The sequence below is a fragment of the Zingiber officinale genome, chromosome 10A (genome assembly GCF_018446385.1).
Source record: "Zingiber officinale cultivar Zhangliang chromosome 10A, Zo_v1.1, whole genome shotgun sequence".
In the NCBI taxonomy this organism is placed as follows: Eukaryota; Viridiplantae; Streptophyta; class Magnoliopsida; order Zingiberales; family Zingiberaceae; genus Zingiber; species Zingiber officinale.
In genome coordinates, this window is record NC_056004.1 from 90518590 (window position 1) to 90535944 (window position 17355).

Sequence of the window (17355 nt, forward strand, 5' to 3'; positions counted from 1 at the left end):
TAGATTCTAGTTTAATGTACTAAATTTAAGAGGAATTATACTCATTTTTAGATTTTTTTATACTTAAAAAATATGAGGGGTAATTAGGTAAATTGTCATTCATTATGTTTAGTTAGGGAGTGGAAATAAAGTTTTTTGACACTGGGGATTACGTGTAAAGTTTTGTTTGTGATTCGGGATTGCTTGCAAATTTTCCTTTATAATAACTGCACAATTAATTATGATAGTTTTAATTATGTAATTATTATAATTACATAATTTTTTTAATTAGTATTCGGTATCCAATTTACACCGACTAATCTTAGGGTTAGTCGGCCAGACCCCACGATAATTTTTTATCGGCCATCAAGATAAATCGAGAAGCGTTCATAGTAAGCGGCTCATCAGCCTAGCGTTCTTAGAACAACTACCCATTAAAGGGTATTCATCCATTAATTCATCAAAATTCGAACTCAATCCTTAGATGTTTGGAAAACTGAGAAGACACTCTATTGCTGGATTATTTCCCCGGGAGCAGTTACAACTATATAGTTGTTGCTACAGTATAATGTTGACTAGTATTAATAAAAAAAATAACTATGATTTGTAGTTGCCATGATATTAATCATATGTGTCGATCGACATTGACTAGTGTTGACTAGAGATGAAACATTCATATTATAAGAGCTATGAACTGTAGTTATAATACAGTATTATTAGTTGATCAGAGTCAAAGTGCTACTATAATATAATATTGATCATTATTGATTAGAAATAAAGTTATCATATTGTAACATGGCTATGATGTATATATATAACTGTTATAACTAAATTTACTAGTTTTGATCAGAGTTAAAGGGTCTATATTGCAATAACTATGAATTATATCTATTGTAACACAATTTATTCAGGTTAAAAAGAGTAAAGGTCGTTGGGCGTGAGAGCCGTGCTCACTTATAACTCGCACTGGGGCGAGAGTCTGGGACAACCGACCTGGAAGGTCGTTGGGCGTGAGAGTCACGCTCACTTATAACTCGCACTGGGCGAGAGTATGGGACAACCGACCGAGAAGGTCGTTGGGCGTGAGAGCTGCACTCACTTATAACTCGCCCTGGGGCGAGTGTCTGGAACCCGACCTGGATAGTCGTTGGGCGTGAGAGCCATGTGTAGGACCGTTGCGGTCGGCTAGAAGGGGGGGTTGAATAGCCCTAAAAAAATAAAACACAACCCTTCCAGACTTTTCAAACTAACACTTGCATATAAAATAGAAAAGCAATAAATAAAATCAGAAAAGTAAAAGGCACACGAGATTTACTTGGTTACAACCGGGGAGGTTGTTAATCCAAGGAAAATGATCGCACTACTATCTCCTTCAGGCGGAGAAGCCTTTTTTACAGCAATGTGGGCACAGAAAGAAAGAAGTTACTCTAGACAATGGAAGCGCACAAGCGTTGTTACAATTTCTGAACTAATTAAAAAGCTTCTGGACCAAGGCTATATTTATAGCCTTGGTCGGGGGGCCTGGAAGAGGTTCCGGGCGCCCTGGGAGGATAAAACTTTATCCTCAAACGTTTAGATTACGTTTGACGCGATCTGGTCAACAAACCAGGTCCGGGCGCCCGGAACAGTTCCGGGCGCCCTGGGCTGCTCCAGGCGCCCAGAATGGTTCCGGGCGCCCCGAAGCCTAAAGTCAACAGATGTTGACTTTTTCATCCTGGGACCACTGCTCCGGTTCAATTCGCCTCGGTCCAGGTCTTCAACTCCGGATCCGCTTGCTTGGTGATCTCTGTTATCCGGAAAAGGGCTCACCCGAACCCAACTTCCGGTCTTCTCGAGCGGGCTTCCCTCCGACTTCTCGTCTCTCGGAATCACTGCGTGTTTCCTTCTCGTCCGCCGGCGTACTCATCCGTAGTCTTCATCCCTCGGACGCACCGCCTGCCGCCCTTCTCGCTAGCTGCGTCTCTTGCTCCTCGAGCAGTCTTCCGCTTCGGCTTTTGCCCCTCGGAACCACCGCACGCTTCCTTCTCGTCCGCTAGTGTACTCTTTTGCAGCACCTCATCCCTCGGACGCACCGCGTGCCGTCCTTCTTGCTAGCTGCATCTTCCACTTGATTACCTGTACTCCTAAGCTCATGCACACTTAGACACCAGGTTAGAAACACACAGGACCTAACTTAACTTGTTGATCACACCAAAATAACCTTGGGGTTCCAACAATCTCCCCCTTATTGGTGTGAGCAATCCAAGTTAAGCTAGGGAAAAAATAGACATGAAATAAACTAACTTAATTTACAATTTTAAGTACAAAAAATAACAAGTTAAATTTTGGTCTACCTTCCCCTAGACTTATACTTTTCCTTCTCCCCCTTTGATCACATAAAAAATGGGGTTCTAAGAAGACATCGAAGGGTAAACACTTAGAAATTTTGAGATCCTTTAAAAAATTTTACAATAATAAACAGTCTCTTAAAAAAAATTTTAAGTAAGATTTTAAGCAAATTTTCTAAGTGAATTTTTTTTTAACTTAAACAGTTTTGCAAAAATAATTTTTCCAAAAAAAACTTAAGTAGAAATTTTCGATTTCAGTACAACTTTTGACTTAGGCAAAAAAAAAATATTTTCTGAAAGTTTTTTTTAAGTATAAAAGAGATTTTTTCTAAGGAGGGAAAAAATACAAAAAAAATTTCTAAGTTAAAAAAAATATTTTCGAAAAAATTTTAAGTCTTTGCAAAAATTATTTTTGAAAGAAAATACAAAAAAAATCCTAACTTAAGATTTTTCTAAGTAATATTTTCTAAGTAAAAATTTCACGTAAAAGTATTTTTTTCTAAGTAAAATTTTTTTAAAAAATATATATTTGAAAAACTTTTAAAAGCATTAATTAATTCTAATTTTAATGTTTTGACCGAAAGTTAATTAAATATTTTATTTCAATATTTTGACTTCCAGATCGTGGCGAGACACTAGGCCTTCTTGGTTATTAGAGCAACAACCACTTCCTTAGACAAAGTCTCATATAGAAATTCATTGTTTAATTTCTTCACTGAAAGCATTAATTTTAAATTTTAGTTTAAGCATGATTTAGGAACCTAATATAGGTTCCAACCTACTGGATTAACTAAAAAAATTTTAAGGACATATTTTTTTGAAATATTCCTAATTTGTCCCTGATGATATCTAAAGTACCAATTTAAATTATTAGATCTTCTAAAATTGGTTTTAGGTGAACATGCATAGTTTTTCAAGTTGTTTATTTGGATTTTCAAATTTTGATTTTCTAATTGTAATTTTTCATTTTCCCATTTTGATTTATCTAATTTTTTTAAAGGGCAGGATTTAGCTAAAATTATTTTTAAATTCTTTATTTCTTTTTCTAATTTACAGCAGTCTTTAGTTAATAACTTAACAAACTTAAAAAGTTTATCGGGAGGAAGAGAACATACCTGACTTACCTTGTCGAGTTCGTTGTCCGTGTCTCCCCCTGACCTGCTGCTTTCTTCTGACGAAGCTCCCCCTTCATCGATGCTCTCGATGCTCATCTCGGAAGAGCTTGAATCGCAGTCGTCGTCATGATAACTCGCCATCAGTGCAAGTCCGGAGAATGCTTCGACTTCCGATTCAGACGACGTATCGTCCCACGTCACCTTTAGGGTCTTTCGCTTTTGGATAGGCTTCTTAACCTTCTCCTTGTCCTTGTTCTTCAGCTTGGGGCAGTTGTCCTTGACGTGCCCTTCTTCGTCGTAGTGGTAGCAACGGATCGTTCTTTTCTTCTTTCCCTGCGGATGGTTAGTAGATCTGGATTTACAAAGTTTCTTGAATTTTCTAACCATCATTACCATTTCCTCGTCGTCGAGAGAGGATTCCGATTCTGGTTCGTCTCTCGAAGCTTTGAGGGCGACGTTGTTCTTGGGCTCCTTCATTCCTACACATCTTGACTCATGCACTTCAAATGTTGAAAAGAATTCTTCTAATGAAATCTTTTCTAAATCTTTAGAAATGTAAAATGCATCTATTAATGATGCCCATTTGGTATTTCTAGGAAAGGAATTTAAAGCGTACCTTAGCAAATCTCGGTTACTTACCTTTTCTCCGAGATTCAAAAGTCCGGTAATAATTTCTTTTAGTCTCGAGTGCAGATGCGCGACTGTCTCGTCTTCCCCAAGTCGCAGGCTGGTGAGCTGATTGCGAAGCAGATCTCTTCTGGCGAGCTTGGCTTCGGACGTCCCTTTGTGCAGCTCGAGGAACTTCTCTCAAAGTTCCTTTGCCGAGTCGTAGTATCCGATCCTGTTGACTTCTTGAGGTGGAAGAATGCTTAGCAGATGATATTCTGCTTTGTCGTTCGCTACGTATTCAGCCTGCTCCTTTTTTGTCCATTGACATTTTTCCTTACCTTCTGGAGTTACAAAGTCAGATTCCATTGTTAAAACTAATTTGAAATCTGTTGTAAAAAAAATACCTTCATCAATTTTTTCCAGGTGGCGAAGTCCCCTTCGTATTTTGGCGGGTGGATGCTTGGTCCGGCTATCTCGTTGCTTCATTCGGCGGTTAGTACTCCTGAAGCGCCACTGCTCTTATACCACTTGTAGGACCGTTGCGGCCGGCTAGAAGGGGGGGTTGAATAGCCCTGAAAAAATAAAACACTACCCTTCCCGACTTTTCAAACTAACACTTGCATATAAAATAGAAAAGCAATAAATAAAATCAGAAAAGTTAAAGGCAAACGAGATTTACTTAGTTACAACCGGGGAGGTTGTTAATCCAAGGAAAATGCTCGCACTACTATCTCCTTCAGGCGGAGAAGCCTCTTTTACAGCAATGTGGGCACAGAAAGAAAGAAGCTAATCGAAACAGTGGAAGCGCACAAGCGTTGTTACAATTTCTGAACTGATTAAAAAGCTTTTGGACCAAGGCTATATTTATAGCCTTGGTCCGAGCGCATGGAAGGGGTTCTGGGCGCCTGGAAGGGGTTCTGGGCGCCTGGAAGGGGTTCTGGGTGCCCTGGGGGATAAAACTTTATCCCTCAACGTTCAGATCGCGTTTGACGCGATTTGATCAATAAACCAGATCCGGGCGCTCGCAAGGGTTCTGGGCGCCCCGGGCTGCTCCGGGCGCTCGGAAGGGTTCCAGGCGCCCCGGGCTGCTCCGGGCGCCTCGGAGCCTAAAGTCAACAGATGTTGACTTTTTCATCCGGGGACCACTGCTCCGGTTCAGTTCGCCTCTGTCCAGGTCTTCAACTCCGGATCCGCTTGTTTGGGTGATCTCTGCTATCCGGAAAAGGGCTCACCCGAACCCAACTTCCGGTCTTCTCAAGCGGGCTTCCCTCCGGCTTCTCGTCCCTCGGAATCGCCGCGTGTTTCCTTCTCGTCCGCCAACGTACTCATCCGTAGTCTTCGTCCCTCGGACGCACCGCGTGCCGCCCTTCTCACTAGTTGCGTCTCTTGCTCCTCGAGCAGTCTTCCGCTCAGGCTTTCGTCCCTCGGAACCACCGCACGCTTCCTTCTCGTCCGCCGGTGTACTCTTCCGCAGAGCCTCATCCCTCGAACACACCGTGTGCCGTCCTTCTCTCTAGCTGCGTCTTCCACTCGATTTCCTGTGCTCCTAAGCTCCTGCACACTTAGACACCAGGTTAGAAACACAAAGGACCTAACTTAACTTGTTGATCACACCAAAACAACCTTGGGGTTCCAACACCATGCTCACTTATAACTCGCACTAGGGCGAGAGTCTGGGACCTGACCTGGATGGTCGTTGGGCGTGAGAGTCATGTTAACTTATAATTCGCCCTGGGGCGAGAGTCTGGAACCCGACCTGGACGGTCGTTGTGTTGGGTTTTTCGGGCCGCAAAAACCATTTTTTTGTGTTGCGAAAACCCCGAAACCCCAGCCACCGGATCCGTGCGAAGTAAAAAGCGGAAAAACTTTGAGTACAAGTTTATCTAACCTAGATCTACACTAGATCTAAAAAGGAGAAGAGTTTACCCTTGATGCGATGCCCTTCGCAATCCCGCTCGTCCAAGGTTCGCCGGATCTCGAGAGTATCAAAGTAGATACTCCTCTTTGTGTATCCACACGAACAAATGATGGAGAAAACAACTAAAAGGTGTGCTAGCACCCTTAGAAGTTTCGGCCAAGGAGGTGGAGGAGAGGGAGAGAAGATGAGAGCTTGAGAGGAGGAAGAAGATGAAATCAATTAGCCCACAAAATGCACTAAATTTCCTCTTTAAGTGGCCGGCCACTTCAAGGCTTGTAACCCCCATGGAATATCAAGAGTCACAACTCTTGGTAACTCCCATGAGCTCTTCATCTTTCTACTTAAGTCAAGTCAAACTTGACCACTTCTCTCCCTTGGTTGATCTAATCTAACCATTGGTTCAAGTCAATTTTAATTTAATGAATCTCTATTCATTGAATTAAATTAATTAAATGAGTCTAAGTCCAAATTAGACTCACTTAACACATGAACCAAATTGAGTCCAACTCAATTAGCACAATTTGGATTACTCTTAATCCAATTTGGTTCATCACATGAACCTAATCCTTTAGGTTCATCAAATGAACCTAATCTCCATCTAATTGTCCTTTGTGTGGGACCCTATAGGTTCTTGTAACATTGGCAATGCTTCTAAACCCATTTAGGAGCATAAGTAATGAGCGGTATCTAGCAACACATCATTACTACCCAAGTTACAAGAATGTTGAGATCAAACATCACCTTGTGACTACTAATTGTGGCTCCTCACAATATATAACATTGTCCTTCTATCCTAGACATCTAGATTGATCAATATGAGGCATAGACCATGTTATCCTCTAATCAATCTAAATCTTGAACTCTAAGTAGACTCACTCAATCAAATGAGCTCAATATCTTATATTGACTCATTTGGGCATGGCCATGCACTTCGTGGTCTCACTCTATCAGGAACATCGATGTCTCTCCCGTCATATAGGAGGGATAGATCCCATCTACATCACTCACATCCCTCCGCATAATTTGTTACATACACAGTAATCGCCTTTATAGTCCACCCAGTTACGGGTGACGTTTGACGAAGCCAAAGTATGTAACTCCTTATGTAGGGAACCATGGTGACTTCAGGTCCAAGGACTAGTAGTCATACTAATAGCCACATGATAAAGTATATGACATTCATATAACGATCCATGATACTTTCTCATGGTGGGTCATTCAGTATACATTCTCCAATGCATACCCATGTATCAACTTGATATTTCTATATCCATGACTTGTGAGATCAAGTCATCTAATTGCCCTACATGCTAGTCTCGTCGCATTAACATTGTCCCTGAATGTTAATACTCGACTAGGAATGATTAAGAGTAGTGTTCCCTATATCATCTCACTATCGATTCAACCAATCGATTGATATAGGTAAGAACCTTCTACTCAAGGACGGTATTATACTTAGTTATTTGGCACCAATACAAGTAAGTATAATAACAAAAAAATACCTTTATTTATATATAGAAGAATATAATACAATGAGTCCATACAACAATCATCAAATGATTGGTTCTAGGGCTTTAACTAACACGTTGGGCATGAGAGTCATGCTCACTTATAACTCGCACTGGGGCGAGAGTCTGGGACAACCGACCAGGAAGGTCGTTGGGCGTGAGAGCCATGCTCACTTATAACTCGCACTGGGGCGAGAGTCTGGGGCAACCGACCGGGAAGGTCGTTGGGCGTGAGAGTCATGCTCATTTATAACTCACCCTGGGGCGAGAGTCTGGAACCCGACCTGGATGGTCGTTGGGTGTGAGAGTCATGCTCACTTATAACTCGCACTGGGGCGAGAGTCTGGGACCCGACTTAGATGGTCGTTGGGCGTGAGAGTCATGATCACTTATAACTCACCCTGGGGCGAGAGTCTGGAACCCGACCTGGACGGTCGTTGGGCGTGAGAGTCATGCTCACTTATAACTCGCACTGGGGCGAGAGTCTGGGACCCGACCTGGACGGTCGTTGGGCGTGAGAGCCATGCTCACTTATAACTCGCACTGGGGCAAGAGTTTGGGACCCGACCTGGACAGTCGTTGGGCGTGAGAGTCATACTCACTTATAACTCGCCCTGGGGAGAGTGTCTGGAACCCGACCTGGACGGTCGTTGGGCGTGAGAGCCATGCTCACTTATAACTCGCACTGGGGCGAGAGTCTGGGATAACCGACCGGGAAGGTCGTTGGGCGTGAGAGTCGCGCTCACTTATAACTCGCCCTGGGGCGAGAGTCTGGAACCCGACCTGGACGGTCGTTGGACGTGAGAGTCATGCTCACTTATAACTTGCAGTGGAGCGACAGTCTGCGACCTGACCTGGACGGTCGTTGGGCGTGAGAGCCATCCTCACTTATAACTCACCCTGGGGCGAGAGTTTGGAACCCGACCTGGACGATCGTTGGGCGTGAGAGTCATGCTCACTTATAACTCGCACTGGGGTGAGAGTCTGGGACAACCGACCGGGAAGGTCGTTGGGTGTGAGAGTCATGCTCACTTATAACTCACACTGGGGCGAGAGTCTGGACAACCAACCGGGAAGGTCGTTGGGCGTGAGAGCCATGCTCACTTATAACTCGCCCTGGGGCGAGAGTCTATAACCCGACCTGGACGGTCGTTGGGCGTGAGAGCCATGCTCGCTTATAACTCGCATTGGGGAGAGAGTCTGGGACCCGACCTCGACGGTCATTGGGCGTGAGAGTTATGCTCACTTATAACTTGCCCTGGGGCGAGAGTCTGGAACCCGACCTGGATGGTCGTTGGGCGTGAGAGCCATGCTCACTTATAACTCGCACTGGGGCGAGAGTCTGGGACCTGACCTAGACGATCGTTGGGCGTGAGAGCCATACTCACTTATAACTCGTACTGGGGCGAGAGTCTGGGACCCGACCTTGATGGTCGTTGGGCGTGAGAGTCATACTCACTTATTACTCGCCCCGGGACGAGAGTCTGGAACCCGACCTGGACGGTCGTTGGGCGTGATAGCCATGCTCACTTATAACTCGCACTTGGGCGAGAGTCTGGGACAACCGACCGGGAAGGTCGTTGGGCGTGAGAGCCATGCTCACTTATAACTCGCACCGGGGCGAGAGTCTGGGGCAACCGACCGGGAAGATCGTTGGGCTTGAGAGCCATGCTCACTTATAACTCGCACTAGGGCCAGAGTCTGGGACCCGACCTAGACGGTCGTTGGGCGTGAGAGCCATGCTCACTTATAACTCGCTCTGGGGCGAGAGTCTGAAACCCGACTTGGACGGTCGTTGGGCGTGAGAGCCATGCTCACTTATAACTTGCACTGGGAGAGAGTCTGGGACAACCGACCGGGAAGGTCGTTGGACGTGAGAGCCGTGCTCACTTATAACTCGCACTGGGGCGAGAGTCTGGGACGGCCGACCTGGAAGGTCGTTGGGTGTGAGAGACGTGCTCACTTATAACTCACACTGGGGAGAGAGTCTGGGACAACCGACTGGGAAGGTCGTTGGGCGTGAGAGCCGTGCTCACTTGTAACTAGCACTGGGGCGAGAGTCTGGGACAGCCGACTTGGAAGGTCGTTGGGCGTGAGAGCCGTGTTCACTTATAACTCGCACTGGGGCGAGAGTCTGGGACATCCGACCGGGGCTTCTTAGGAAAGCCCGTTCGGGGACAGATATTGCCGACCTGGGGTGAGTTCCCGACCAGGGATTGCTTGAAGGGACCACTTTGACCCCGCTTGCAGTCAAGAGATATACAGTATCAGATGTATTGTGAAGATAAAAAATATTAAAATCTTACTCAACCCTTGGGAAAATGACTCCATGTAGCCTTGCAACATTCGAATTTATTTCCCGTCAATTTTCTTTGCAGCTTCCTGAGAAGATCGCATGGCAGACGCTTCCGTACGCCCACTTCCTCTCATGATTTCCTTATCACGTCTATCATTAATACGCTTGCTAGGGGGATGACACCTGTCCCACGCCTTTATTGCTTACGCCGTATGACGCCGCCGACTCAACTCCTTTTTGTATATGACTTCCCATAAGAGTATGTCATTCTATGATCGGACGGCATTGGGCGCTTTACCCAAAAATATACTCGACTCATCTTTCGATATTCCCCAGGAAAACCCACTTTATAAGCCCTAAAGGCACTCCATCGTCGTCATCTTGAGCGTTTCGATTACCTTGGCCGCCTCATTATTTTGCTGTCCCTGGTGCCTTAGCCCTTCCCCTTCTCGACTCCTCACTCCTGGTGTTCTTCCCCCTTTCGACTGACTTCTTCTTCAACCTTCCTCACTTTGATAATGGCGGACGGTAAGGCCTCATTCTGGTATTCTTATTACATTTCTGACATAGACGACCATGACTTGTTCGTAATCCGGTCTAACCTGAAACTTAACGAGGATTACGAACTTCGAGTCCCCACACCCAGCGAACATCCCTCATCCTCTCCTGAAGGTTTCATGATTGTTTTCAAGGACCAGCTTCTAGGAGGCCTTCGTTTTCCCATACATCCATTCATCTCCTCCCTGAGCCAATACTTTGGTATCTATCATTCTCAATTTGCTCCCAACTTCTTCAGAGCTGTATGTTGCACCGTCATTCTGTGTCGCATATATCAAATCCCCTTGACCGCCCAGCTATTTCATCATTTTTATTCCTTCAAACGATCTGAACCAGGGGTATTCATGGTGCAAGCTAGACCTGTTTATAAATTCTTCTATGACATGCCCTCTTCTAACAAAGGTTGGAAATCTCATTTTTTTTCTTTGTTAGACTACCTGAACCCTTGGTCGAGCCAACCTAATGGCGCTCTAACATTCCTACTAATCTCCCTGTGCACCAACATCAATCCTCCTGCGACGCCGCTTCAGAAAAACCCCAAGGCATGAGCGTTCGCTTGTCCGTATTACTGTTGGAAGCCTTTTTATACTCTTTCGGGCACAACCCAGTTTATGCAGATATAGGAGCTCCATTAGGTAAGACCCTGCTTTCCTTCTTGATATTCTTCTCTAACTGAGGTATCTCTCTTTCACTTTGCAGAGGCTGCTATGCTCTGGGCTTATTCTTCAAATATAAAACAACAATCTCTCGCCGTTTTGAAAGCCCTGAGTGTGGAGCTTAAACAGGGCTTGGCAGCTTCCTCACAGTCTGCCCCTCAGGTGCCAGCCCGGGCAGAAGTTCCCTCTACTCTTCCCCTAGATATTGCCTCTTTGGAAGACCTTGCCACATTAGAACAGGCCGAGGAAGAACGATCCGCTTCTCCTCCTCCCGCTAAACGACTACGGCTCCAATGCAAAAGGAAGAGGGTTATTCCCGCGGTCCAGGCGTCTCCTCCGCCCCTTCTTTCCGGCCAACGTTCATCCGCAGCCTCCCAATCTTCCGAGGCTAGGGCTGTTACTCTTGATCGGGAGATTGCTCTCCGGCCGGAGGTTCCCACTTTCTCGCCCAGAATATTTGACCCTACACCGGTTCAGGCTCTGTCTCTTGAGCCGGCCTCTCTTCCCGCTCGGGCCTTATCTCCCGGGCAGATCCCTTTTCCCGTAATGGACCAACCCGGGAGCTCTGCAACTTTGTCCGCCTCGCTTCCTGTAGCCGCTCCAGCCTCCACTTCTCGAACCCGGGAGAAAATCTCCAAAAAGTATGCCTTCACCGCCTCCTCACGCCTGCCCTCCTCCACCGAGCCTGATGCCGCCGAAGAAGCTGTGGAAGATGCTCCTCCTGCTGTTGGCTTGATTCAGTTACAGGGCGAGTTAGCCACGTCCTGGCGGTTAGGCAATCGAAGATTTTGGAACAATCTGCCGATGGAGGGGCTGGACCAAGCCTCTCGCCAACTAATTTTTGTGATTTTTTCTTTTCTCAGGGCTCTTCCTCTGGAATTCCTTGTAATCCTTCCCTCTGCATCTTATGCAGGTCTGCTCCGCCAGCCTGAGTGCAATCCAATACACAACAAATTTGCAGAGGGAGCATGAGGTGCTGAAGGCTCGCCTTCAAGAATTGGAGCTACCGCTCACACCTCGCGATCCCCTCAACCCGACACCCGAGGACTTGGCGGGGTATCTTCGATTGATTGGGGAGTCTGCTGAGTCTACCCGAAACATTTCCCATGCAGCTTTTGACAAAATAAAGACCTTGGAGGTGACTCTAAATGATAGCGAGTCCAAGTTGGTTTCAGAGGGGGAGCGGCGTCGCTCGCTCGTGGCTGCATTAGATGAGAAGGATGCAAAGTTGACCACTCTATCCTCCAATCTGAAGAGTCTACAAGAAACTCAAGAGACTCTTCAGAAAAACTTAACAGATGTTCAGGGTCAACTAGCCTCCAGCGCCGACCGGGAGCAAGCCATCCAAAGTCGTTGGGAGGCCAGCCAAACTACAATCAAATCCCTATAGACCGATCTTTTGAAGGCTCAGGAGAATGCTTCCCAGAGTCAAAAAGATTTGGCTTTGGCCCAAGCCGATGCTGAGAAGACCCGAGCAGAGCTGGCAGATTATCAGGCAGGTGAAGTTGGTCGTCTGAGAGCGTACAGGCTATCCTACGTCACATCTCCTTTCTTTTTGAGGAAGATAGGAGGTTTGATGAACCTTATGCTATGTTGCGGCGCGGCCGGCGGGGCTCATCAACTGTTTGAGCAGGGTCAGCTTCACTCCGCCCCTTCGGAAAACTTCCTAGACACTGCTCGCCTGATGAGCGAGCTTCCTGCAGGGTCGTATCCTACCTTCAAGGATGATGACGACGTCTTTCTCCTCCCTGCGCCTCATACTGATGCTGAACTTTGATGTGGCAATGTAGCTAAAATATTGTCGACGATTTTGCATTTCCAAACTTGTTATTATATAGGACCCTTTTACCCTTTTATGATATGTTATGATATGACTACTTATTTTTTATCTTCCCTTAGCTCGTTAGTTTCTTATTACCTTGTATGTTTCCCGACCGGTATGAACCGTGGCGATATGGATGTGTACTTCGACCTTCTGGTTCAAGTTTTAACTGGCCTCGATCGGGACTCACTTCCTTACCCCGACCTGTTTCACTCTCCTTTCCCCGCTGACCGCCCCGGCTCAGCCACACACCCTGGTCTTCTTTTTCCATCTTAATCCAGTACAAGATAATACCAGAGCGGGAAAGCGAGGGTTAAGAGTTCATAGGACACTTATAATTGTTGCGTCTTTTCCCAAAGCCTATCTCTTCGTACTTCGCGCCGACACTTTTTCAGATATACCCTTGGGTGTTACTTTCTAAGATGATCCATCGGCCCTTTTCGCTCCCGCCAATTGTTGTGGACCGGTGGATGACAACTGACTAAATTGCCCCTCCGCCCAGCGGCTATAAATACTTCCCCTTCATCTCTACCTGCCACCTTTTCCCTGCCTTCTTCTTCCTCCCTCCTGAATCCATTGCTGTGCTTAAACCTCTATTTTTGATTCGGTAGCTTCTTGCTTGATTTCTTCTCCTTCTGTTTCTTTTCACATGGCATCCTCCTCTCATCTTTCTTCTCTGACGGCGATGTATTTTCCTGGCTCATCCACCTTCGAGGAACTAGACCTGGATGATCTGCGATATACCTACGGAGTTGCTGATAACACACATGTGATCATCCCCACTGGAGTGCACCAATTTTCTGCCCCTCCCAACGGTTATTGCACCTTCTTTAAAGAGCAATTTACGGCCGACCTCCGTCTTCCTCTTCACCCCTTCTTTTTTGATGTGTGCCGCTACTTCAAAATTCCCCTGGGCCAACTGACGCCGAATTCTATAAGGCTCCTCTGTGGATTTGTAGTACTCTGCGAAGTATGTCAGCTATCTTGGTCTACCCTTTTGTTCCACTGCTTCTTCACCCTTCGACGGCAAGAAGAAGGCTCATTCCGCTTCCAACCGCGCCTTCGAACTGCTTTTTTCTCACCCCTATAGCCTCCTGAAACGAACTGGAGGAGCAAGTTCTTCTTCATTCAATTCCCTCATGAAGTAGAATGGCCCCTGCAATGGCAATCTCTACTTCCCCCGACCCCGCCACTAGGGGAGTTTCATCTTGATACCTCCTATATAGAGGCTTCATCTCGCTTACCAGGATCACAGCTGAACTTAACATGCTTATTGTCTGAGGAATTGTTGTCATATTTCCGTCTGAGCTACCTTACTCCTGAAACACCTCACTCCCTAGGTAAGCTTCTCTTTTGGTTCTTTTATGACTTCATGCATTTTGTTTTATCTACTGTAGCTGACCCCATACTCTGTCTTGTACAGTTGATGTTTTAACCGGTGCCTCAGATGTCCAACCTCTTCCTATAAGTGATATGGAGAAGATGCGGCGCGGTCGAGTTATTCTAGAGAGGAGATCGCTCCCTTACTCGACTTCAACCCAGGTCGGTATGGCTACCTCTACAAACCCCAGACCCCGTCTTCCTCGCAGAGTCTCGTCTACTGCCCGATCTACCTCCTCTGCTCGTCCTAGGACTTCGCCTACATCCCGGCCTGCCGCTCCTGTTCATCCCCGGGCCTCGCCTACAACCCGGCCCTCCGCCCAGATGCCTGTTCAATCAACTAATCCTTCCCGACCGACTTCTAGCCCTGGTCGCGGCCGTGGTCGAAGATCAGCCAACGTAACTTACGCCAGCCCTGCCTTTAGAGAAGCCTCTCAGGCGACTCGTCAGGCATGTTATGTAAATGACCGCTCGAATCGTGATACTCCCTCTTCTTCTCGGCGCAGGGTTCGGCTGCCTTCTGAGGATTCTGACTCGGATGATCGGCCTTTGGCTCACAGACTTCACCGCAGAGCCCCCAATCCTAGCCAAGACTCGGGCCCTTCCGCTGTTCCTCATCTTTCGCCTCCTGTTGCAACCACTACTCCTATCCCGAGCCAGGCAGATGCTCCTCCTGCTCCACCCGAGGTTCCGACCGAGCCTCCGTTAGCTCAACCTACAACCTCGCAACAGCACCTGAGCACCGAAGTTGGCCCATCACATCGGCCTTCACCAACTACCTCACCTCCAGAGTCTTCCTGTGTGCCCCCTTCAGCTCCCTCTAGCTCAGCCGCTGGGTCTTCACAGCCACCACCACCTGTTCATCACCGTTACTGTAGCACTACCCCCTCTGAAGCTGGGTTAAGGTCCAGGCAAGACGTTCCCACCAGCTCCTTCACAATGAAAGGTCGTTTGACCAATTTATGGGAAGAAAGTATGAAGCAGATGGAACTCTTGCCGCCACCTGCCCAAATGGATAGATTCTCAGAGCTGTATATCAAGGTAAGCTTCGATGATTCTCGTAACTATTATCCTCCCCGCTCTTATCAGATATTTCCTTTATGTCCCAGGCTTATGCAGAGTTACTGATAATAAATCAATCCTTCCATGCCGCTCATTACCAGAGCAAGGTGCTGCGGGACATGGTAGCAGAATTGGAGCTGCAGTTAAATGACCCTGCGCAATCTAGTTATGCCCTGAGAGCCGAAATAAAGGACCTAACCAAAAGGAATACCCATCTGGAAGTATCCTTGGCGCAGGCCAACCACAAGCTCAAAGACATTCAAGAAGAAAAATGCCGGATTGACATTGTACATCAGCAGCACTCGGAGCAACAAGCTTTGGTACATCAACAAGCCATTGACCAATTAACCCAGAAACTGCATTCCGCAGAAACCCTAGCACAAGAGCAGGACAAGAGATTAAAGTCCTAGGCGGCCCAATTAGCGTCTCCAGCAACAGAACTTTTGGCCGTCCGGACTGAACTAGCTCAAGCCCGTGCTATTGCAGAAGGAGTATCTACAGCCCTAACTGTCTATAAGGAAGGGGAGAATGACCGCTGCAAATAGAGCAGCGACTTGTACCTGCGCTCTCCAGAGTTTTGTACACAAGCAAGACAATGTTTCTCCACAGCTGTTATTTATGACGCGGCTGGGGCTCTGCGACAACTCTATGAACAGGACTACTTGAAATCAGCTCCTCCTACCGAGTTTCTAGATTATGACCGAATCATTAAAGAGATTCCAGATGATATCTTTGCTCGTTTCAAATGATTATTACTGACTACCTGTGCATAATGTGACTTAATGATTTTCTGTGGAATACTTTATTACTTTTCTTCCTACACACCCACTTGCACTCTGAGGTTTACTTTGCTAAAATATCTTAGTCTGTTGAAAGAAATATTAGGATATACAATTCCCGCTCTAACATATCCTCTTACTGCACTATTTGGTCCACTTTAGCCCCGGTTTGTCAAACATTTGACAGCCCGACCTCTTCTTCTTTATATGGTTCTTTAAACTTGGTAAGGTCGCAGGTAGTTAGCACTCCAAGGCCGATCTAACTTCCTGCCCTGGTTATCCTGTAAATAATAAGCTCCGGACAATAATTTCTTGATGACTTTGTAAGGCCCATCCCACTGTGGTGCTAACTTGGCCATGTCTCCCACGAGCTTAACTTGCTTCCAGACCAAATCTCCTTCCCTAAAGAATCGAGGAATTACTTTTCTGTTATAATTTTGCCTCATTCTTTGTCTATAGGCCTCCAGTCTGGTTGTTATTCTCTCACGGATTTCACTGATGAGATCCAGCTTAGCCAATCGCCGCTCTGCATTTCCTTCATCGTATAACGTCCTCCTGACTGACGTCACTCCAATCTCTATAGGTACTACCGCTTCGTTCCCATAAACTAGATGGAATGGTGTCAACCCTGTGCTTTCTCGAGGTATTGTATGATAGGCCCATTGGATGCTTGATAGCTCTTCCACCCAGTTACCTCCCACATGATCCAGCTTAACCTTCAGACCCTGTACTATTTCTCGATTGACCACCTCGGTCTGGCCGTTGCTTTGCAGGTATGCCACTGAAGTGAAGGCTTGCGTTATGCCAAACCCCTTACACCAGGCCTCGATTTTTTTCCCTTGAAATTTCCTCCCATTATCTGATACTAATTTGTGCGGAATGCCGAACCTGCAAAGAATATTCTTCCATAAAAACTGGATGACCGCATCTTCTGTGATCCTGGCCAGGGCCTCTGCTTCCACCCACTTAGAGAAATAATCCACCGCTACCAGTAAGAAGAGTTTCTGACCCGGGGCTATTGGAAATGGTCCCACAATATCCATGCCCCACTAATCAAAGGGACACGAGACTATAGATGTTCTTAGCAGAGTCGTCGGTCGATGTGTCAAATTTTGATGTTTTTTACATGACAAGAAGGTATTCACCAACTTTTGAGCGCCCCGCTGTAAAGTAGGCCAGAAATACCTGGCCAGGAGTACCTTGCGAGATAATGTCTGACCGCCTACATGACTGCCACAACATCCCAGATGTATTTCTCGTAAGGCTTGGTCCGCCTCCTCCATACCCAAGCATTTGAGTAAGGGCCTAGAGAAGGACCTCTTGTATAATTGATCCCCAATCATGAC